The sequence below is a fragment of the Myodes glareolus genome, chromosome 1 (assembly GCF_982192425.1).
Source record: "Myodes glareolus chromosome 1, mMyoGla1.1, whole genome shotgun sequence".
Lineage (NCBI taxonomy): Eukaryota > Metazoa > Chordata > Mammalia > Rodentia > Cricetidae > Myodes > Myodes glareolus.
Genome location: NC_142026.1, coordinates 50,898,383 through 50,922,876, shown reverse-complemented (window position 1 = coordinate 50,922,876; position 24,494 = coordinate 50,898,383). Strand labels below are relative to the sequence as shown.

The 24,494-nt window shown below is 46.6% G+C and overlaps 1 protein-coding gene across 4 annotated transcripts in view; it reads right to left on the bottom strand.

Annotated features, from left to right (window-relative positions):
• The window catches only part of Znf536 (zinc finger protein 536), a 452,425-nt gene that overhangs the window by 374,622 nt on the left and 53,309 nt on the right, over nucleotides 1–24,494 (bottom strand). For all 4 annotated transcript variants that reach the window (XM_085695644.2, XM_048448809.3, XM_048448810.3 and 1 more), the window contains exon 2: nucleotides 18,026–18,095. The gene's annotated coding sequence lies outside the window, so the exon portion shown is untranslated. The remainder of the gene's footprint in view (nucleotides 1–18,025; nucleotides 18,096–24,494) is intronic.

The window sequence follows — 24,494 nt, the reverse complement described above, 5'->3', positions numbered from 1 at the left end:
AAGGGTTGGAGGAGCAGGAACACCGTCTTCCCTGCCCTCGGGAAAGAGTTCAGGGAAGGCAGAGAGCAGCAAGGGAATGGATCATTCTCATGGCACCATAAAGGGACACTCTTGGGTCTGAGTCCCTGAGGAATTTTCTTGGAGGGTGGAGACAGTGTTGACATTCTAGACAGAAGACATGGCACGAGGAGACCTGAGGAAGATGAAGGACACGTATGTCATGCATGAAGACCAGTTAACAAAGGTCATCAGCTGGTGGCTTGTGGGATGCAGCCTCATCCTTAATTCTGTTGTCACAGACTATACAGACAGCACCTTCTCCTAAGAGTGTCCTGCAGACGGAATTTTGCTCTTGTTTCTTCTTCAGAGGCTGTGTGGAGCCAGACACCTCCCTTTCCTCTCTGCAGATCCCTTGGGTCTCTGGGCAAATCCTTTTAGGTCTGTGCATGGTTAAAAGAGACCATAATCCAAAGCCCTAAAACCTCAGATTCGAGTTCTAGGGTTCAACTCTGGTGCTCAGCGGGAACATTCTGCGTAAGGCTGTGGCCTCAGTCCTCCCTCCTCAGGAGCTTGCAGCATTTTCGCGCTCCCCGGGAACTGCAGAACCACAGTCCAGTCTGCTCCGGGGCTTCCGAGATGTGGCCTCCCTTTTTCATCATTAGGATACATTGGTGGTACATGAATCCTAGTTTAGAATGACTTCCTCCGCCTCACCCCCAAACCTTCTTATTAGAGCTGAGAAAAATATTGTATATAAACAGCTATTATAAAAAATTATTTGTATAATGCGCTAGAACGTGTCCTACATCTTTATTTGTCGTCATCTCCATGAGTGCATCTCAGTGCCTGATACCTTGATGCTGGCCTTGCCTCAAGCCCTCCACACAAGTCTCTCTTAAAGCGTGAGGGGCTGGTGGCACCCAGAAAACTCAAGCACCTGGCAGGGACCGGTCTGCACCCAGCCCAGAATTCCCATATTCCCCAGGCTTCCCCCCCCTCCTCCAGCATCATACATTACATTTAAGTCTCTCCAGCAATACAAATTTCAATTTGGCCAAGCTCTTTAATATTAATAGTTGTCAATCCAAATGCAGAGTGCATAATAAAAAATTTAATCGAAATGAATAGCTCACACATCCCTCTACCTCCTAAATACAGTCACCAATTAGAAAAAAAAGATATGGTTATATAACTCAGTAGAATTAAGGCCACCTACTAAAGACCACCACTTAGGGCTGAGGATGCGAAGCCGCCAATTCCATACTGTTCATTACTCTTGGGTGTTCCTTTCTTCGCAGGCACAAACTGTGAAAACGGAGTTCACAAGCAACAGTTCAGGGGAGACACTGAAGCTGAATTATAATCACAGCTCTCCATGATGGCCAAACATGGCTTTTATAGCTCTCAATGGCTTCCTGGGCCCAGACTAACAGAAGGAAGGGAAATAGCAGTTTGCCCTTCATTGCAACCCCATTTTGCAGACAGCATAACTGAGGCCAGAGAACACAGTGGCTTGTTTAGCAAACCAAAGCCAGGCACCTCAGACCAAAAGGATTTCTCATGAAGGGCAAAATCAAAGGCTGACTTCCTACCATGATAACTGGGGTGTCCCATAGGTAATTCTAGAACCATAATTCTTAGACGGGACCTGCCCAACAACCCAGCATCTCATTCATGTAGAATCCACCATTTTCCACTTCTACAGCCACAGAAGCAGTCCTGGACTGGCAGAGAGAGTTGGCTAAGGTCACCCAGCAAATTCTTTGCAGAGCTGAGACCAGACCACTCCCTCCCTAACTCACACTCACAGTTAGCAGGCATGCACATGTGCTCACACTCGTGCACACAAGCATTAGGGAGCTCTGCAGGACTGGTGAACACTGGCCAGGCTGTTCAGCTGCAAAGTATCCTGCTGGGCACCAGGGCATTTCTTCTGCAAATGACTCTAGGCCTCTTTTGTGATCTGCTCGGGGCTCTGCCCTCAGCTACATCAAGCAGGAAGTTTAAATGAAATGGCTCCCCAGTCCCTTAAATGGTTTAATAAAACATATAGTGACTGCAATGCGCAGTTTATAGTGGCAAACTATTGCCCCTCAGTTGGGAAAAATGACCTCCAGTCGGCAATATTACTTTCAGCTTCATGATTCTAGTCCGCCGACGGCCATTCCCTCAACCCACCGGGCAATTCTTTTCCATAACAAGGCCTGCTGCAGCCACCATGTGTGCCACTGCAAAGGTGCTGGCAGCCTGCCTCCCACAGCTACTGCCGTGATAAGACAAAAGAGAGAACGGGCACATGACGATGACGCGGGAAGGACAGGATGCCACTGGAGAGCAGAGATGCCAAAAATAAGTGAATAGGTGTGTGGAATTCAGAGAGGTTTGGGGAAATGAAATGCACCAGACAGAAAGCTGAGGGGAAGAGGGAGGTGGGTGTGTGGAGATGCACGCAGGGGCATGCGTGCATATATGTGCACATGTATGTGTGCACAGACACGTGTATGCACAGGTGTGTATTCCAGAACCTGTGTACACACATGTGTGCATGTCTTCCAGTGTCCATGAAACTGGAATGGGCAAAAGTTAACCAGATTCAGCGGTGGGAAAAATGGCTGAACTCCACAAACGATCTTGACATCTGTGACCATAGATTTAGCAACTGCAAGGAGGGGAGATAAGGATTTCTGAAGCACTCTGCCACGCTAATAACAAATAGCTATTAATAACACTTCTAATCGCAAATGCCATTTCCGATATTTGGTGCTGAAAGGTTCTGCCTCATCTAAAAAGTTCTGGAATTTGACTGCCAGAAATGGATGACTTTCATCCTAAACCGTGCATTGAGATGGGTTCCTAGGTTCATTAGTATTATATGGTGAATTAGATTAGACATTTTATGATTTTTCAAAAAAGCCTTTTTTGATATAAAAAAGCAGCAATTTCCTTTTTTGACATTTTTCATTTTAAGGTAATAAAAATGGCACATGTGTACCGTGGCATAATGGATTAATTAAGGAATATTATGTTTATCCTAACCCTCAACCACGTTGTACATCTTCATAACTCACTCATAAAAATTAATGCATTATCTTATACCCTGTAATGATAGATCTTCTATTTTTACCAAAACTGCTCAGAATACATTGTTCTAAATTGGATTATTCTGAGAAATGGTGGATACCATATTCTGATATCATCAGTCCCGAATTATATTGTTATTTTAAAATGTTATAGTATTATATATAAAATCAAAGCTTTCTCCCTACTGTGGCTTCTAATTGCCTGGGCGTTTCGCCTCCAACAATTGAAGCTTCTCCCTCCACCTACCCCGAGACAGCCTTTCCATAGCTTCTCTCTTTCACAATGGATGCGTTGTTTCAAGAAAAAAAAAACACGCATAGCATCAAAGAATCACTGGACAGTATTTTTTGGCTATTTCTTTGTGTCTTGATGGTAGATGTGAATATAAAAGAATATTCATGCAAAATTCATAAAGGCCCCAGATTTCTAAATCAACACATGAAAAAAAATCCCTAAAAATAATAATGTCCAGATGTTGCTTATTTAAATGAGCTGTTGCCATTTAATGTTGCCAATCACAAAAGTGAAAGAGTTTGTGAATTCCAAGGTATTCATCATTTATAGAGGAATATATATATATATATATATATATATATATATATATATGTTTGTGTGTGTGTGTGTGTGTGTGTGTGTGTGTGTGTGTATCCAAGGAAACATCGGGTGATTAAAATGAGCAATTTCAACAAACATGAATGACTCTTCTCAGGGAGGCCACCATTTTAACCTTGGCCTTGCTCACAAAACCCACTCTCTAAATCACTGCAGACTCTATACCCAAAATGCAATTGACCAGCCCCCAAATACAGATGGTCTTTAAAAGCACAACTTCAGAATGTTGGACAGTGTCTTCAGCATTAGTGAGTATAATATGTCTGTCTCTCTTCCTTTCCCTCCGTCCTTCAACCCCTTCTCCCTCTCTTTCCCCTCTGTTTCCATCCCCACCACCCCCCTGTATGTGTGTGTTTCTCTCTTTCTCACTCTGGATTAAAATTGTATGCTTTAATTCTGGGGTGTGTTGTTTGGTTGGTTTGTTTATGTAAGACAACCTCTCACAATGGATCTTCAGCTAGCCTGGAACTTGCTATGTGGCTTGCGTTGGCGTTGAACTTTATGTGGCCCAGACTGTTTGCCTTTCCTCCTGCCTCAGCCTCTCGGGTGCTGGGATTACAGGTGTGTGTGTGTCAACATGTTCAACTCTTCTTACTGGTGAGAACAACGAGAAGCAGAAACTCAAAATGTTTAGCCAGAATCTTACAGCTGAGAAGCAAAAAAAAAAAAGGATGGAGAACGTGGCTCTCTGGGAAGGACCCTCTAAATTTCAGTGTTAGCTAGAATCCAGGCCCATTTGGGCATGGCTGCACCAAATCCAAGCACCTGCTTGTGGGGCCTGGGAACGTAACTTGACACAGATTTCCCCCCGCAGTCCCACCACTATAATAGGCTCCCTGCTCCCACATCTCCCAGATTCCAAGCCAATGTCCCTGGAACGAGAAGGGATGACAGACTCAGTGAACTATTCCTGCAGGATTTTGATGGCTCGGGGCTGCTGCAAGAGTCCCCAAACCAAGGACCCCCAGGGCTTGGGAACACTGACTCAGGAGAAAATCCAGAAATCTGTGCTCAAAAGACTGAAGAGCAATTCATCCTGGTCCTGGTAGGTCCTAGACCTGGAAAAGTCCTGAGCAGTGAAATAAAGCTGCGCACCCCAACTCTGCCTGACCCGCCCTTCACTGCTCCTCAGAGTTAGCAGCCAGGTAAAGCAGGGTCCAGCAGACAGCTGGGGGTATGGGGTCTGGACACAGGGGAAGATCCTAAGGTCCTCTGACAACTCTGACAACCAAGGACAGGCGTTGACTCAGACTGTGGTGACGTGTGTGTGTGGAACGGTTTCAAACACATGCTTCTTTAGCCCACCATCCTAATGAGAAAGTGTGGTGGGATTAAAAAAATGGCCGAAGTCTGAGAAGCAGGGACAACTCATGAGGGTGCTGTGCCAGGTCAAGGCTCATGTGCCTCTGAGCCTTATGCATGCTTTACCAGAAAGGCGAGCATCTCCTCCCCACACTTCCCCCTTAGCCTGGACAAAAGGGCTGCCAAGAAAGAGCTCCCACTAAGCCCAAGGCCACTCCCTTATCCATGCTGTCATCACAGTCCCTACAAATTCTACATCAAGACTTGCAGCTGTTCTTCAAAAAAGGGGGCATCGAGCCGGGTGGTGGTGGCGCACGCCTTTAATCCCAGCACTCAGGAGGCAGAGGCAGGCGGATCTCTGTGAGTTCGAGGCCAGCCTGGTCTACAAGAGTTAGTTCCAGGACAGGTTCCAAAGCAACACAGAGAAACCCTGTCTCAAAAACAAACAAACAAACATAAACAAAATTAACAGGGGAGAATCGACTGTATCCCTGCAGGGCCCCGAGAATGGTACAGATTTCCCCTGGGACGCTGTCCTTGTGTCTACGGTAAAGCACAAGTTGGTCTACTTTCTCCTAAGAAGCATTCCCATTCAAGAAGTAGAAGAGGTTTGGGATTGATTTTTTTTTAAGTTAAGGAATGAAACCCTCACGTATTCAAAAAAAGGAGTAGCCTAAGATCAAACGTATTCACTAAGAAAAGCATTGAAAGGCTGCCTCTTCAACCAGATGTAAGCCCCATGCACCCCACTTCATCACCGTGCACCCCACATCATCACTGAGAGAGGGTATAATTGGGTGTCTTGTAGCAATCACAGTAGAATTTTCAACTCAACCTTTTACTAAACCCATCTGGTTATGAGATGAAGATAGAACACGACAGACCAAAGGGACCATCCTGAGCGTCATGCTGAGCTGCACCTCAGGACACATCTAGTGACCTCTTGGGACAGAAGCTCAGATTCTGACATACAGAGTCTAGTGGCTCTGGCCACTAGAAGAATCTTCTGTAGCTGGGGCCTCACACCTGACTATGGACATCTTAAGACCTCTTCAATCATCTTGTGTTTAGTGAGCCTTGCCTGCACCTCTCCTCTTTGGCGTCCACACCACCTACACATAATTAAGCTCAACTCAACTCTGAACACATAGGAGGATAAGAGCAGGCCACTCAAACAGAGGCTTAGAGGTGTTTCCATCCACTCTTCTCCCCACCAATGGACCAATGGACCACTTAGACCTACGTCTGTCTCTCTCCTTTTTATCAGGGAGTTCTCCCTAACCTCTGATTCAAGCACCCTCGATGAACAGAGAGATGAACTCACTTGAGTATTGCCTTAGCAAAAAATGGCTTTGACGGTCTCATTCCTGACTTCCCAGGGGAAATTTAAGGCAAAAAGAAAGCCACAGAAACAAGACAAGGACACTGGAGGGGTCTACCCATTCTTCTCCCTGGATATTCAGATGGAAATCAAGGTTCAAACAAAGAGGCTTCCCCCAGGAAGAGAGGCACTGACCAGGTTCCCCAAAGAGTCTTGGACCAGTGAAGCTTTGACCGAGAAAGGACACCTGCACCAACTTTTCCTAGGATAGTCACTGACTCTGAGCGCTGTCACCAGGCCCAGAGGGTGGCCAGCCATACCCAGGCAAAGCTTTCGTCGTCATCCACCATGGCCCTCTCTAGCCTACAGCCCAGCGACTGTTCTTTCATCCACAGCCACCCCAGAAGGCAGCATCCGAACCTCATCTCTGAAATGGGATAATGACAGGACTCATTTCATGAGATCATTGCAGAAATTAAATGAGATCATGCATAGAAAATGAGGACAGTGCTTGTCGCTCATAGTCAACAGGCGCCGGCAGCTGCACACATTAGGTTTTGCCAAGGACCGATCTGCCCCAGCACCAGGCCAGGCCCTGAGCAGGCTTTGCAGTGGGTGTAAGTAATCAGGAAAGGGGGTACAGAGTCCAAATCAAAGCACATACTGTGGGGTGGGCAGGACAGTGGCTACATCTGACAACAAGGATGACCAAAGGTCCTGCTCGTCTCTCAACTGCAGCAGCAACAGTCTCTGGTCCCACGACTAAAAGCCTCCCCCTTAAAAATACAAAGTTTGCAAACACATTTTTTTGTCTGTTAACCCCAAACTTTTTCCCAGTAATGAAGGCCTGCAGAGATAGATGTCAAGTAGGTGATCATAAATTGACCCTGGAGGGAGTCACGTCCTGATTGAGTGCGTATTGTTTAGTATGGTCACAGTCCTGTCAAGAATCAATGCGTAAGCCCCAAGTGGGTGGCAAAGTCTTCCTTGGGTGAGGTTTGGAGGGATGGCCAGGACTTCCCTAGGCAAAAGTGTGAACGTCGATAGTGTGTGTAGGAAAGAGCCACCATAACTTTCTCCCCCAGATACTCACAGCCTGAAGACCGCTCCCCTACAGAGATTGCTCCTACTGAGATCAGACATGCCTGTTTCATTATATGCAATAACCTTTCCTCTCTGTTCAGTGTATATAATAAGCATACTGAGCTTCTTGGGTGCTGCGGCTTCTTTGTTTTAGAGATCCCCAACACCCAGTCCCAGCTTTCCTGTGTCTGCATACCTTTCGTTTCTTCATTCCCTCCCCAGAAGTCAGAGTTCCAGGATGCAGACCATGCATAGCATGGCAGTAGACCAGTGTCCTGAACTCTCAGCACAATTCCCTCTCTTTACGGGCAATCAAACGCTCAGTTGATTACATGAAACCACTCATTCTCAAGTGTGGTCCCCAGGTCAGTCTAGGTTTCCTATACTGGCTGTCCTGGATGCTGGCACCTTAGATTTTTCCCAGGCCCACAAGGAGAGTTCCAAGTTGATTTCCTGATTGAAGCCTAGCATGAGTGGGTCTTACAAGCAGTCTGAGCAATTCCAAGCTGGCCAAGGGGGAGAAGAAAACCGATCTAGGACCTTTTCACTGAAGTGTGGTCCAAGGACCAGCAGCACTACTGTGGCTGAGAGCCTGTGAAGAAGACAGAATCTCTGCCCTCCACACACATCTGTATCAGACCATGTGTCTCCAAGACATATTCCTGATGTCTTTATCTATGCTTTGTTGTTTTTATGTTTATGAGACAAAGTCTCACCTCATTATATAGCCCCGGCTGACCTCAAACGTGCACCAATCCTCCTGCCGCAGGCTCTCCTGTCACCACCCAGCTAACCTAGATCCTTCTGTATTCCTAAAAGAACTTTAGTCTGGGGGGCTCAAACTCCTCAACTTTCAGGTAGAAACCAGTGGCTGTGATGACTGAGCCTACTCAAGGCCACCAAGGCTGAGAGCAGTGGATCAAAAGCAAAGCCAGTTTCTAATTTCGGGATCAGTCCTGTCCAATACCCATACAACCTCCATCCGAGCGGGCTTGCCCCTGCCTTCCACAGAACCTTTCCCCAGCTTTCTGTCCTAGAGTTCTCGGACACAGAGGGCTGGTGGATGCCCACGGCAATAGGAGCTGAGCCTTTGTTTAAGGCTCCAAACCTCTTCTAGGGTGTGTGCCACCACTCACTGTCATGGTTATGGAATCTGGATAATATCTGGAATGTCACATTTGGAACAAAACATTGTTCCTACACTTAAACACTTAAAGGCATGGCACGCATGGACACGTGCACGCAAGCACATCACACACACACACACACACACACACACACACACACACACACACCTGTACGAGAAACAGAAACGCAGCAAGCATTTCCAGTTTAGACTTAGATTTCTTTTTGCTTTCAATATTGTCTCAGGTTATATTTTGTTATGGTACAAAGTATTCGCTGTGGTAGACAGCGAATGTCTTCTTCGGTGTTAGAAGACACCACCTGACACTACTGTTTTCAAACATGAAACAGTCCACACACATAAACATGAAGAAAAACATCACGATCTTCTGACAGTGTCTCAGGAAATGAGCATGACTTAGGAGTGAGGGAACACTCAATACACGGATTCTGTCACAGCTTCCCAGCAAATACATGTGTGCACATGTATGTACACACATGCATATGCACACAAGAACATACACAGGTGCACACATGCTGTCCACCTCCCTAGCCACATTCATTCCCTTCCCCTTTGAACGGTCAGTTCCTCAGTCTTGGGGTCCACATTACACTATCTAAGGCTGAGCTGCGAGCTTCCCAAAGAGACTGAAGGAAGGTGGTGTCAAAGCCAGAGGCAGCAAAGCCAACGTCAGATGAGACTACAGCCATGTTACGACCTCTTATGGAGCTACCAAGTCTAGCACCATGCAGAGAGCCAGTCATAAGCTATACTTATCCCCACGTCCAAAGCCAATGGAAAGAGGACATCACCATTCCTCCCACTTAAGTCTACATAGGGTTTGGGATTCATTCAGTCATCAAGATTTGCTAAGCTCCTTCTGGGTATAAGCATTCTTCTCGAAGCAGCATTGCAGCTTTCAAGAATGGAACACCAACTCCAACATCTCTGCCACATTTCCTGCAATGCTCTCACACACCTATTCCTCTATCATCATCATCATCGTCATCGTTGTCATTGTACAAGTCCAATCATATTTACTTTGTTTACGGGGCATCGAATCAAAAAACTGCACAGCTGGACCTCAAACCATAGCACATGAAGCCCATTGTTGAAAGACGGTAGTCACCATGGAGGTGTCACTTAGCAAAGCCCCCTTCGCTTGTGGTCGTCACATGACCTACTGTTTCCTGGGGCCCTCTCAATACTGAATGTTGAGATAGAATAGTTCTGTAATACATACGATTACAGTTGTATGATCAACTAGGTCTTCTCTCCATGAAGAAGGGACAAATAGCTCTCCATGCTTTGTCCTTGATGCACCAAGAAATAATATAAGGTTCTTAGCACATCCTGATGATGGATGGGTGGGTGGGTGGGTGGATGGATGGATGGATGGATGGATGGATGGATGGATGGATGGATGGAGAGGGCAGCAAGCAGGAATCAGATGGGTGTAGAAGAGGAGGCACCACCTCATATTTCATTCACAACAGGTCTCATCTGGCCAGCCGACCCCTGAAACCATAGAAGGTGTCCAAGGGGTCTCTCAGAAATAAGAAAGAAGATTCTCCACTTGGTGGGGAGAAAAGTCAGGGTAGGTGTGGCAATGATACCTGTCATCAGCACTCAGGAGGCTGGAGCAGTTTGAGACCAGCCTCCAAGTATATCTACATAAGGATTCGTCTAAGACAAAGCATGATCCAAAGAACTAAGCAGGGCAGGAAGCTGTACACACACCCTTAGATCTCTGGTTTCTCCCCCCCTGCAATTCTCACCCAATTATGGAAATAACTCCCTATTCTTCTTGAGACCTTGCTTCCTTCTGGTCATGAGGAAATACTGAGTACATAGTCAGGCCTGCACCGAGTACCAGCTGCCTTGACACAGCCCGAAAGAGGAGGGGACAGGGCAGGGCTGAGAACTGACTTGTAAGAATAGGAAGGACCGTGATAGGACTAGCGTCCAGGCTCAGGGCCTGCCTGCCGTCCCTAAGCTTGTCCCCAGCAATACCACTCTTGCTCCCAACAACAACATCACATTTAACTGTAAGAATTGTTTCTGATATCCAGCTGAGAAAAACGAAAACAATGGTTCCCCCAAGAAACTGAAGCAGGAGGTCTATAGTTTGTGAGTTTAAAGTTAACTCAGGCTGTAAAATGATACACCTGCCAAAATAAACAAATAAATGAAATTACTCCTAATGGCATATTGCTATACTCCTAGATCTGGGTATCTCTCAACCCTCCTTAGAGAAATGTCTTGCTGTAGATGGGAATGAATAAGTAAGCCATAACTGAACAATGTTCAGAGAGTGAGAGACCTCCTTGGGGCACTCATCCCTAAATGAGGCATTTTTATCAAAACCCTCCGCCTCCTAAGGTGCAGGAGTCAGGAGATGATGGACAAGTTACCAGAATGGCGACGTCCAGACACCAGGGTTGACGCACACATGAACTCACAGAGGCTGTGACCACATGCACAAGCCCTGTACAAGCTCAAGTGTGACAAAAATCCAAGCAGGAAAAGGGGGAATTGGGAATCAAGTCCCACCCCAAGCAAGAGGCTATTTACAACCAAGAGCTGCCAGAGAAGGAAAGGCCTCCCAGATAGGCCCCATTCTGAGGAAGAGGGGGACAGCACAAATTGAACTTTGTGTTTTGATTTGTTTTTTTTTTTTTGCTCTGAGTATTTTTGTTTTGATTTGAATTTTTTTAAGAGAAGAAACATGAAGTTGGAGATAGGGATAAGGAGGGAGGATCTGGGAGGAGTTGGGGAGGGGAAAGAATATCATCAAAACATACTGTATGCAAAAAAGATACATTTTTTGAGACAGAGTTTTTCTGTATAATAGCCCTGGCTGTCTTAGAGTTTCTTTGTAGACCAGGCTGGCCTAAAACTCACAGAGATCTGCCTGTCTTCTGCCTCCCAAGTGCCAGGATTAAAGGCATTTAAATTGGTACGAGCACAGTGAGCCGTCACCGGGACAGGCTGGTGACCCCTCTCAGTAACCATTTAATTCTCAGAAGCACTGTCTGTCTTCACAGGCCACAATCTCTTGACCAACTACCCATCTCTGCTTTGGTGGGGAGAACAGTCATAGCTGAGACAAGTATGAATAAAAGAGGCTGCTTGCCAATAAAGTTTTATTGATGGGACTCTGAAATGTGAATTTGTACCCATAAGACTTTATGGATACACTGGCATTTGAATTTGCATACAACCTTCATGTATGCTGAAATTTTTGAATAAGCATGAAACGTAACAACTTTTACCAAAGATTGACCAAAATGGGATCCATGTGTATTGTTGGTGGCAACGTAAAATGGCACAGCCACCCAGAAGCCAGCATGGCCATTCCAAAAAAGTTGAAAATAGAATTTTCATTTATTTCCAATAACACCACCTCTGGCTAAATATCCAAAAGAAGTTGAGGCGGACTCTTGAAGAAACATAGGAACCCACTCATACAGCAGCATGATTCCTAGTAGCCACGATATGGGGAAAACCCAACAGTTCACTGAGGGATGAGCACAACTTAGGATGTACCTGCTATGGAATAATACAGGCTTGATGTTAGTGGGGTGGATGCCCCTTGAGTTTGTAACGGGTGAACCCTGAGGACATTCTGCTGAGCAAAGTGAGGTAGGGGTCAGTACTTAGTCATTAAGATCACAAAGTTCTGGGGGTGGGGGTGGAGTGGTTGAAACAGTGTTTGGAGCACTAAACCATAATCTTTAAAATAATCACAATGGAAGCCGGGTATGGGGATGCAAGCCTTTAATTCCAGCACTGGGGAGGCAGAGGCAAGTGGATCTCTGTGAGTTTGAGTCCAGCCTGGTCTACATAGCAAGTTCTGAGCCACCCAGAGCTACATATTGTGAGAACTTGCCTTAAAATAAACAAATGTATAAATAAATTAGCGACAAAACAGGAAGCTTTTCTGCTATGCATGCTTCACCATAGATTTGTTTAAATTTTTAAACATTAAAAAATGATCACACAATGTGTCCTCCATGATCCTTGGGCTACAACCAATCAATCCCTGGCACGGAGGCATCAGAGTGGCACAGTACACACCCCCCAAAAAGAAAATGCACAGCAAAGTGCCAGGGTTATATGTGAGAAAAGGGATCAATAAAGAGCATTCTCAAACTTTACTAAATCTGTGAAGCACACGCGCTGAGTGAGCTGGTCCTAGACACAGACACAGACACAGAGAAACGTGCCTGGCCCTGCGATCTGTGCCTTCCGTCCTGCACGGGAGCAGAGGCACTCTGCCCAGGCATGTGTACCAGGCCTAGGAGTGGCATCACAGTGCCCTATGGGCCAGGGGTGGGAGGCCAATTCAGCCACCCAGGCACTTCCATGGCTCCTCGTGGAGGTGCACCCTGCCTGGGGTGGTCAATGATCTTGTCAGGGACAGAAAAAGTTCAATGACTACAAGGGTGAGTTTAATTATACGTTGTCGCTGACTAGCAGTGGTTACGATGGTACAATTATACATGTAATTTATCAGCAAGATACTTGCATACATAATAAACTAAAGCAAAATGTGAAATTTCAGTGGCAGCTAAAAATACAAAAAAAAAAAAAAAGGGCCGTGGTGTGTGGAGCAGACTCACTCACAGGCGGATATGAGAGCAAAGCTACGGGGCTCCTCTCCCTCTCAAAAAAAAAAAAAAAATGGGAACAACTCACCCACTGTGACCACGTGGCTTCCATCCCAGGAATTCACTCCCCAAGCAGCAAGCAAATCCCAAACCCCCAGTGGTGTGTCAACAAAGCTCCCTCACAAAGGAAATGGGATGGGGAAGCTGGCTTAAGACACTCACCACTCCTCCTGCAGGCCTCTGAACTTACTAACTGAGGTCCCCAAGGGTGTTGGAGACCACATGCCTGGCAATGTCTTGAGGATCCTAGCTTCGGTAGGAGCCAGAGAGAGCTTGAGTCTCTGAAAACGGTTTACAGTTGCGTTATTCTTGTTTAGAAGCAGAGGAAATGGGGAGATGACTGAGCAGATAAAGTGAAAACAATGAGCGGTTCATACGGTCATTGTCAACCTGGAGCCAGACATTGTGTTAGGCATGTGGCATTCGTGTTACTCCTGATATATAGATGAGAAAATGGAAGTGTAAGCCACTTGGCATGTGTTCGTGCAGCCAACGTGCAGTAGGACTAATGTCCTGACCTAGGGAATATGACTCCAAAACTCACTTGTTTGAGGTAGAACTCATCTCTTCATAGCTAATGGATGCCCCTCCCTTCTCTATTATTTTCTCCCTGATGCTGCAGTGATGACCACCGTACAATAATTTAAAGGTCAGTGATGGAGAGACCTGGACCATCCCCATCACTGGGATGACACTTCCTAGACTGCTCATCGCACTGACTGTACCTGGTCTTGGGAATATCCCACACACTGGACCTAAAGATAGCTTGACTCTACGTGGTTGAGCATGGACCAGTTCAAAGAAATGAAACACGATAAGTTGGAAGGAGATGCCGAGGGCCTCTACAAATGTGAAACACTCAATTACCATCTTAGCCAGGAGATAGGCATCATGCATGTGCACAGAGTCTTCTGAGACCCATGAACTATCTCCTCTTTGAAACAGGCCACCTGCCCCTGCTTGAGCTGTTCATCCACTTACCCCTCCACCTGTCTATCCATTCCTTCTCTCCCGTGCTTGTCTTTCAGGCCAACCACAGACGCATGCGCTCCTGGAGATCTTTACAGAATCTGCTTGGCAACAAAGTATCTTTCCACTTACAGTGATTACCTTACATAGTCTCAGACCTTACACAGTCTCAGACGTTTCCCTCTACTTGGAAAAAAAAAACTAAAAAGAAGAGGTAATGAGAATGCATGGCTCTAACTGTCCATTTTGAAGTTAAATTTTTAAGAGGGCAAGAGAGAAGAGAGAGCAAATGTGGCATTTCATTGTTCCATAATTTTTTGTAAAGATTTGAAACAAAGTCTCACGCACCGACTCATCTACCCATCCATTCACCCACTAGCCATCTATCAGTCAATTCATCCACCTATCCATGGACTCATCTGTCCGTCTATCCATCCATCCATCCATCCATCCCATTCCTCTGCCTATCTAGCCAACCTTTTGCTTATCTACCTACTCATCTATCCATTTACCCATACAAAGATCCATCCACCTAGCCGCCCACCTAACTACCCATCTTTCTAGCCATTCATTCTCATTCCTACCCAACAACACATTTCCCACAATGCATCCATCTACCCAATCACTCATCTATCTACCCATCCACATGTTCATCTACTCAGCTGCCTATACATCTACCTAACATCCAAACACCCATCCATCCTTCTCTACATTTATCCATCTACCCATCTATGTATCTATCTAACTCACCCATCCAGCTACTACTCCAAACATCCATCTAACTATCTATCCATTCATTAATCCATCTATCCAGCCATTCATCTAAATGCCCATGCATCCACTTAACCATCCATCCACATACATATCTACTCACCCACCCACTTCCTGATATTAGGAACCTACTATTCATCAAGTTCCATTCCAAGAACTAGAGAAATAATACTGAACAACACACAAATAACCTTTACCCTCTCCAATCCTACCCTTTCCATATGGGAGACAGACCAGAAATGGGTATAGATGCTTCCCATCCCAAATATCACAATGCATTTGAAATCTTCCTACCACAAAGGTAAATTAGCTCCATTTGCTCATTTGTTGTTAAAACAAGCAAGAATGTCTCATATGGAAAATGTTAATGGTACAAAAATACACTCCAATGATGCAGAATCATCTGAGGGTAAATATTGCAGTAGTATTTTTATGACAAAAGCTTTATTCCTCATCTTCTCTATCCTTGATTTAAATATATACATGTATGTGAGTGCACATGTATCAAGATTTGAGTATTTCAATATAAATTTTGTATTCAAAATACTTTTCCTGATTTCAGTTGATTGCATATTTCGAGTCAATGTTGCAGTAGTAATTCTTGTTCTGAATCAAAAATAAGATCTCTCTCTTGCTAACTCTCGCTCTCTCTCTCTCTCGCTCACTCACTCTCTCTCGCTCTCATTCTCTCTCTCACTCTCTCTCTTGCTCCCACCTCCAGTCCTAAGCAGCCCCAATATTCAAGCTGCTTTTCAAGATGACTAGTTCAAGGGGCAAAACCTGTTTCTTCTCATTTATTTTGCTGCTGGAGCTTTGGGGGGCGGGGCTGGGACTGGGGATGAAGATGGGGATGAGGGTGGGAGTGGGCTGAGATGCTGGCTCAAACCACATCACAAAGGCATCAGGGGTAGAAGGACAACCCTTTCCACTTCGATCTGAGTGTGTAATTGTTTGAGTACATCTCTCTGACACTACAATAATGTCATCCTTGGTTGATACAGATTTTAAAGTCCTTTGAAAAGGTGGAATGTTATCAATCACGCGCATGATTATAATGGGATTTGAGTGGAAGAAGCTAAAGATTCAGGCCCTTGCTCAGGCCTGGCTCTCTGACAGAGGAGGAGGGAAAATGAAGAAAGAGTACTGTATTTCAGCCAAGCAAAGAAAGCCCTGTGTCCGCCGTCCACATGTCCCCTCTCCCAGAGTCAAAGATGGAGAAGAGGTACCTGAGGTTCCAGAGTCCCCTCTGAGTTCCCTTATACTCACAGGGATCTGATTGTGTGTCTGTCACATGAGGCGAATGGGCTCCAACAAGGACTGACTGTATTCCCAGGGATAAGTAGAGATTTCTGGGTATATATTAGCTGTGCTCATGGCAGGACAAGATTGGGGGTGCTGTGAAGTCTCCCACTGGATGACAGCTTCCTCCAGTGCAGAATCAGTTAGCTTAACATGCACACAGTGCCAAAGCTGAGGATTCCCCATGGCAGACCCAACGAGGTCTGGTTGTTGGTAAAGAGCCTTGAGAGGAGCATGATGGGACATCTCTCTGATGACAATTCCTCCGGCTTTGTCACCTCTCCTGTCCACCAGCAGACTGAAGTAGGCGACAAAAGAGGGGACCAAATGGCAGAAAATAAAAGTACCTTGAAACCGAATTGCATATTTTTCTGCCTTTTGACCTAAAATATACTTTCTTTATTGAAGTCAGAAAGGACTGGAGACCTGGCAATTTATAGTGTTCCTTTTCCTCTTCTTCTTCAAGGCAAAACGACCCAGACTCGACAAAAACAAACTAATCTTCCTGGCAGATCACTGGGACTGCCACACTCTCAACTGACAAATCACAACGGTGCCTACAGACCTGGCATTCGCCCGTCACGTCCAATCACATGCCCTGGATTACCAAGGCAAAGAATTGTGAATTTCATTAAATATGTTAAAGGGGGAAAAATCAGCTTTGAAAAATAGTAATCCTGTCTTTCAACAAAAATATTATAGGAAGCTATGAATTTGGTAGATCCGAATAGGATGTTGGTACATGTTTTACTAAGGTAATATAATGGCACACTATTATTAGATCACATTAATCATTACTGTGCCAACGGCACTGACAGCCCGCTGAAAAGGATTGAAAGGCCTGGTAATGGATATAAATTACCCATTGTGTGATAAAAGGATTTTTACTAAGAAGGTAAGAATAAAACAGCAAATTTCTAATATAACTGTTGTGTAAAAACCAAAATAAAAGTAATCCACGGTCAGTAATATCCACAAAATCAGAAGTAAGCACTTTCCCCAATGAGATAAAGTCACAATAAAAAATACATATATTTAGTACAATATAAAATTAGTTTCTGAGGACGTAATTCCACTATCAATTTCCCCTGGTTTATCGAGTGACCTCGGAGACACATGGCCAGAAGAAAGTGGACAGGACTAATTAGATCAGAGGTGAGTTTACGGAAATTCTGGGGCCACTTTAAACGGGGCCAACGAAGGACGCTCTTCTATATTATACAAGTTTCTGTGGACTTCTGCGTAGGGAAAACACTCCACTTGGGAGCTTGGAGTCTCAAGGATGATTGAGATGACAGGGACGGCACTGCTCGGGACAGACGTCCCCCAACTTTGGACCAGTTCACCGAATCACAGAGGAGTGTCATGGAACGTGACCACAGGTGGTGAACTCTTGGGGCCCCCTGGCTTCTAGTAGCCCAGCTCACCAGCTCTGTTCCCAGATGCCCACAGCTAAGATGCCACACAACAGTGAGTGAAGTCACCCTTGCTAGGCTCTGCTTAGTTGATGACTCCATTTGAGCTTCAGCACGACTGCTGCTGAGTACATGTCCATTCTACCCAGAAAACCTGAACCCGGGGCCACCTTCCACAGTCCCCTGCAACCATCTGAACAGAGGGGAGTTCATGAAAGAATTCTGGCTTAGCTCAGAAACCTGTGACAAGTCTCCCCCACCCCGAGAAAAAGCAGCCTGGATTTCCCCAGACTCAGAGACAGACACCTCCCCCCCACACACACACACACCACTTCAACAAACTATAAAACTGCAAAGTGATGGTGGTCCTTACCAGGCAAGTCCTAAAGCCACAGAGTGTCGTCCTGGGTGAAGGGTATTCTTAAAGCCGTGGTGTTCGGGAACTGTAAAAATAAGGCCTGTTAGAAATTCAAAATGACAAACGCAGTCTTCAAGAAGATCCACAAATAACACTCATCAGGGGTGGGGTAACTTGCTGAGCTTTTGGGGATCCAAAAAATATTTGCTAGTCCCACTGCCCCAGTTCTTCTAGTGATTTGCCGGACAGGAGCTTGTGTGACCTTTGCTGTCATGAGTCAAATTTGCTTGTTTTCAGTGGGGGGACGCCACCTGCAGAAGAGGAGGAGGCAGGGCTTCCAGCCATCTCCTCTCCCAGATAGGCCAGGGGAAGAAATAGAGCAGAGAAGGCGCTCCCCTCACTCCTCCTTGGCATGCCGAAAGGAGGGAGCTTAGGCTAAGGCTTCTTCTCCCTCCCATTGATGGGGTCCCCTACAGGAGACCAAAATTCTACCCAGATTTCAAGCGGCCAAGCATGCTCAGTGATGGGGGGGAGCGGTGGTGTCTGGTGAGCCTGTCACAGGGTTGTGCCCCAGTGAGACTCACGCATGCCAGGTTTGACATCAATCATCTCTGCTGAACCAAGTCCAGAACGGTGGCCCAGTTAGCTCACTGACTTCCTAGCTCTGTGTCACAAAAGCTTTCAGTCCCACTCAAACAATGTCCCCTGCCTGAGTGCTTGGCTTGTGGGATGTGGCCCAGCTAGCCAGCTAAGATACCCACGAACAGAACCACTGGCTGGGTGTCCAAGGCAGTCTGTGATCACAGCCCACTCCCCTTACTACACCCTAACTACCGTCTGACGGACGGCATCAAACGGGGTAAGGAGAAGTCCTCTCCCAACAGGAGGCATTTCACAATCAGTTAAAGAAGAATTTCCCCACGGGTTTGAGGGGACTGATCTGCAGACAAAGATCACAGGTAGATTTAAAAATCCAAGACTGGCGGCTTTGGTTCAAGAGGCTCAGCTATTTAGATGTGGCACGCAATACCCGTTCCAACTCCAAGACCGCTGGAAAGCTTTCACGGATTGCACCCCAAAAGCATTTCTTCTGTTCAGGGTTGAAGACCAGTCAGGACACAGTGGGCAAGTTGTCCTTCGGCAGGAAAGAGAGCTTAATTTGGTTTTGTTGTTGTTGTTGTTGTTATTGGGGTTTTTTTTTTGATGTTTTATTTTGTTTTTTGTTTTCACTTTGCTTTTTTGGTTTTGTTTCGTTTTATTTTGAAACAGGGTCTCCCTATAAATCACAAGCTGGCCTAGAAATTCCTGGGTAACTGTCCTGGTTAGTTTCTTTCCAACTTGACACAACTTAGCATTATCTGAGAAGAGGGAACCTCAATTGAAAGAATGCCTTCATCAGATTGGCCTGTAGGCAAGGGTGTGGGGCATTTTCTTGATTGGTAAATGATGCAGAGGCCAAGAATGGCAGTGCACACCTTGAATCCCAGGACTTGGGAAGCAGAGGTAGGAGGATCTCTGGGCGTTCAAGACCAGCCTAGTCTGCAGAGATGGTTCCAGTACAGGTAAGACTATGCAAAGAAATCCTATCTCAAAAAAAATAAAGCTAATAATAGTAGTAGCTGTAGTAGTAGTAGTAGTAGTAGTAGTAGTAGTAGTAGTAGTAATAATAATAATAATAGATGTAGACGGGCCTGGCTCACTGTGAATGGTGCCATCCCTGGGCACATGGCCCTGCCTGTATTTATAAAGCAACTGGGGGAGCTAGAAAGCAGTTCCTCCATGGTTTCTGCTTCAATGCCTCCTCCAGGATCCTCCCCATTTCCCTTCAGGATTGTGAGCTGTAGAAAGAAATAAACCTTTCCCCTCTGAGTTGCTTTCAGCCAGTGTTTTATCACAGCAGTAGAGATTGCTCCATGGTTAAGAGCACTGACTGCTCTTTCAGAGGACCCAGGTTCAATTCCCAGCACCTATATGGCCACTCACAATTGTCTGTAATTCCAATTCCAGAGAACTGGACACCTAGGGAAAAACACCAACACATATAAAATAAAAATAAATAAATTTTAAAAAATAGTTCAAGCCAGGACAGAAACCCAGACTGTCACCCAACTCACAACCCTCCTGCCTGTGCTTCCCAAGTGTTAGGGTAGAGACGTCACCACTATGACCAGCCTCTGTACTTAAGTTCCTCTCTGCTTGTCTCGAGACAAGGCTTTCCATTCAAGCTATCTGTAAGAAGGAATGGCCTTCCCCCATCCCATTCTTTTATGCTTTCTTTCTTTGTCTGTGCCATTTGGTCTTAAAATCTAACCACTGAAAAACCAGCAGTCAAGTATTGGGAAGATGGCTCAGTTGTTAACCTGCTTGTCCCACAAACCTAAGACCCGAGGTCAATTCCCAGCACCCAATTTAAAGGTAAGATACGGTGCCACGTAGTGTAATACTAGTGCTAGAGAGGCATAGACAAGAGGATCCCTTGGACTCAACTAGCCGAGCACAGTGAGCCTCGGCTCCCTGTGAGAGACTCTGTGTCAATAAACAAGATGGATGACTTACTGACCTCTGGATTCCACGTGCACACACGTCCAGCTGTGCAACACACAGATACACACACACCAAGCCAGCATTTCACATAGCAGTTTGTATAGTCTTTAGTCCTGAACTGAAAGATTCCAAGCTGCACAGGCTCTACAGATCCCTCTGCCTTGCTCTGGGTAGTCTCTGTGTCGGGGAGGGGTGGTTGGAGTGGTGTGCAGACTAAGAGTTTATATCCAGGCTCATGACTTGCAAAATTCTAGGGCTATTCTCCAGGGACTGCTCACTTAGAAGCTTTGTAAATTCTGATGACAGGAGAATACAGGGAGGGAGGCTTCTCAGGGAAGTCCCACACCAGTTTGTCCTCCGGCACTAAGCCATTGATCAGAACACCCCTGTCTCTCTCAATCTACAAGGGGAGCTGATGGGAGCAAACCTCCAGGTTCGGCATCATCAATTCAAAAAAGGCTCAGCACGGCTTTGGGGCTATGCTGCTTCCCTGGGACTGATCTGGTATTTGTCCAGAGGTGGGTAGCCGACACGCCAGGGTGCAGCTGCCAGGTAAGGTGATGCTGAAGGCATAGGACAAGAAATTGAGTTAGCGCTATTTTCTGCCTCTCCAAGTCTGTCTAGATAGGAGGAGCTCCGGGTATCTGGTGTCATTAGAGTCATTGCATTGGGAAAGGTGGTAGCAGCAGACCAGGGATGCCCTCTGGACTCAGGCAGGGAGAAAGAAAAAAAAAAATGCCCGTGTAATACTTCTGTCTGCCTCAAAGGAAGAGACTGCTGTTGGGGTGCAGGTGAGTAACACAATTAGAGCTAGCCTGAGGTATGACCTGAGGCTGTCCCAGGCAAGGCGGCTTCCTCTGAGCCCTGCCTCCCCGCTGCTGAGGGGACATCTGGAAAGACACTGCTCACAAGCCTTGTTTGGTACAGTTTCCACCAAAATAGAGGAGGTGGCAGACTCCAAAGACAACAGGAAGTGGGGTGTGGCTGAAGAAGCTGGGGTACATAGCAGCTTCCCCAGCCAAAACAAATTACTGACACAGGCATGTTTCAGTGCCCCAAACCCTACTTACACTACAGGGAGGTCAGGTAGAAGATGGGTATAAAACATACATGTAGCCGTCCTGTTACTGGGCTCTGAATGTGAGCAAGTTTACAAGAGCTATATCCTCCTCTGACCAACCATTACCCTCCACACCCTATACTAGACAAGCAAGGACAGAGAGAGGACAGGCAAGTCTTTCATGGGAGACAGAAATGGCTCATGGTACAGATAATTGTCTGGTTGCACAGGTGGCCAGCCAAGGGTTGTCACAGGTGAGGAAACAGAAACAGCACGGTGACCCAAGAATTGAAAAGGCAGGGATGTCCTTGAAGCAAATGGAGTGATGGACTCTGTGAAGGCAGCTCTATATGAAGGTATGGGGAGCTGGCGGTTGCAACTTTAGGAAAAGAGAGACTAGCCCGTGGGCCTGGCAGTCACAAGTCTGTAATCCCAGGACTGAAGAGTCTAAGGAGTGAGAGCTGGGGGCCAGCCTCAGCTACATTGGAAGGATCTGTCTCTAAATCTATAGATGTGAGGTAGGTCATGATTACCACTTCCTGGGTGGCTTGGGTGGGCCCGGGAGCACAAGGTACTATCTACAACCTGAAGCACTGGCTCTTCTGAGGAAGGGGAAGAGAAGAAAAGTCACTGAGATCTGAAAGAGAGCCATGGAAGCAGGAGCAGGCAAAGCAAGATGATATGAGGGGCTCTAGCAATACTGAGCGGTGGGAGATGGTCCAGGCAGCCGTGGCTTCGAACCATGGACTTTCACATCCAGTTCCTGGGAATTCTGCCCATAGGTATGTCTAGCCCGCACACTGCCAGGGGCTGCTGAATGTGCCCACCAGCAAGTCCTGTCCTGCCACCTCTGCCTACCAGAAGTGGGAGGCCAATTGGCTCCTGAGGAGAGCAGGTCTCCTGGGGCAGCCCAGTTCAGAGTGAAAGCAGAGAGGGCTTCACTGGCTTCCTCAAGTGTGGGGAGGAGGGTTTTAGAGAGCCAGCTGGGTATCTGCAGCCTTGAACCCACGGAAGGTGTAATCAGTGAACTCAGGAGGGGCATAGCTAGGTGCCCAAGAACCTGTCTCTAGATCACCAACGTTTTCTGTGGCTCCAGAGCCAACAGGACTCCCTGAGAATGGGCTACTGGGATGCAGGTTCTATTTCCTCACAAGCAGAATGCCTTCCCCAGTGCACATCAAAGACCTGCCCAGGCACTCAGACCTCCTTGGGGCGCAGCATTCAAAACTTCCAGGTTCCACTAAGACTAAAGAGACAGGCAAAACCTGAACCAGCTCACAGTAGACTTGATTTCCACCTTAACCAGGGAAGCTGGGCTGTTTGTTTGTTGTTTGTCTGTTTTAGACAGTTCTGGGCAGAGGGAGCAAATAAGACTTTGAATGACAATTGTCCCTGAAAGATTCCAACAGGAAGCTAGGTATGGCAGTATGCCTATAATCCCAGCACTCAGACAGTGAGGCAGGAGGATGGCAAAATCCAGGCCAGACTCAAAAGAGCTTCTAAAAGACCAGGGCTGGGGAAAGAAGCTGTCGGGAAGATAGGCCTAGAGCAACAGCCACCTACTCTACCGTCTCAGACAAGAGCCGCCCGCGTGTCTGGCGAGTGTCCGCACTGTGGGCAAACAGCACCAAAGAGCGTGTCTGCCTGCGAAGAGCCGTGTCTTCCTAACAAATCAAAGTTTATATTTAAAAGTTTATATTTTTATTTAAAAAAATAAAAGTAAAAAACCCTAAAATGTCACCAAAAGGAAATTAAAACCAAAGCAAAGGGTATCAACAGAGATGATTGATAAGTTGTTCAGAGGTCTCTCTAAGGAAGTAGCAGGCAAGGGGCATCAGAACCAAGCAAGGGGAAGAGTCTTGTGGAAATCTGGAGGAGGCCTTTAGCTGAAGAGCAACCAGCAAGTATGAAGGACCTGGGATCAGAGAGATGTCAAGGAGCAGTGAGACACTTGTGTGACCAGACATGGACTGTGGGCGGGAAAACCAGAGAGACTATGGCTAGTTGTTACCCACACACTTTGACAACCGTGGTAAGAAGCGTGGTTTTGTCCTGAGCCATTGGCTGGTTTGAAGCAATGGCTGGCTCTGCATGGACCAAGAATTACCCAACTACTGGGGAAAGAGACCAGAGTGGGTCTCCTTCATGCAGTAGGATACAGCTGCCATCGTGCAGATGAGCAAGCAGAGGATAGCAAGAGAGGAAAAGCCATGGGAACAGGAACAAGCCACACCCAGAGACACGCATGCTTTTCCTGGCCCAGCGTACTGAGGACCAAGTCTCAGCCCAGCCCTTCTTATAGAACTTAGGAGATGGGAGCTGTATCAGGCCCACGCTGTGATACGTGGGGACTCTGTTGACCTCGGGATGCTCACCCCGTGAGTAATCAGTTTCTGGAGATGGGGAATGATTGCCTCCGAGGTCCTGCCCCACAACAAGCAACCCTCCACTCGCCTTGCCCACCAGGCTCTCACTCGGCCCCACACTCGGGTCACTGTCCTGACTGACTCCAATCACGCAGAGGTGGGAAACAGACTAGCTGTGAACTCCCACCATGCCCCAAGGCTGCCTCAGTCACTCAAGGCCAACCCTAGCCTTATCTCACCTGCCCCGCCTGGCCCACAGAGACTGCGGTTCTGTGCGTAGGTATCCCTTCCCTCCCTCTCCTTCCTAACCTGCACCTGGGTGAACCAATACACCCCCTCTTACGGCTGGGGACGGTTCTATTGACCGTGTCTGCCTTGAAAAAGCGAGAACCCGAGTTTGATCCCCAGAACCCACAACATCAAAACAGAAAAGAAAGAGGAGGACGGGGAGGAGAATGTGGCATAGCAGAACACAACTTCCATCTCAGAGCTGGGAAGGAGCAGTGGAGATTCC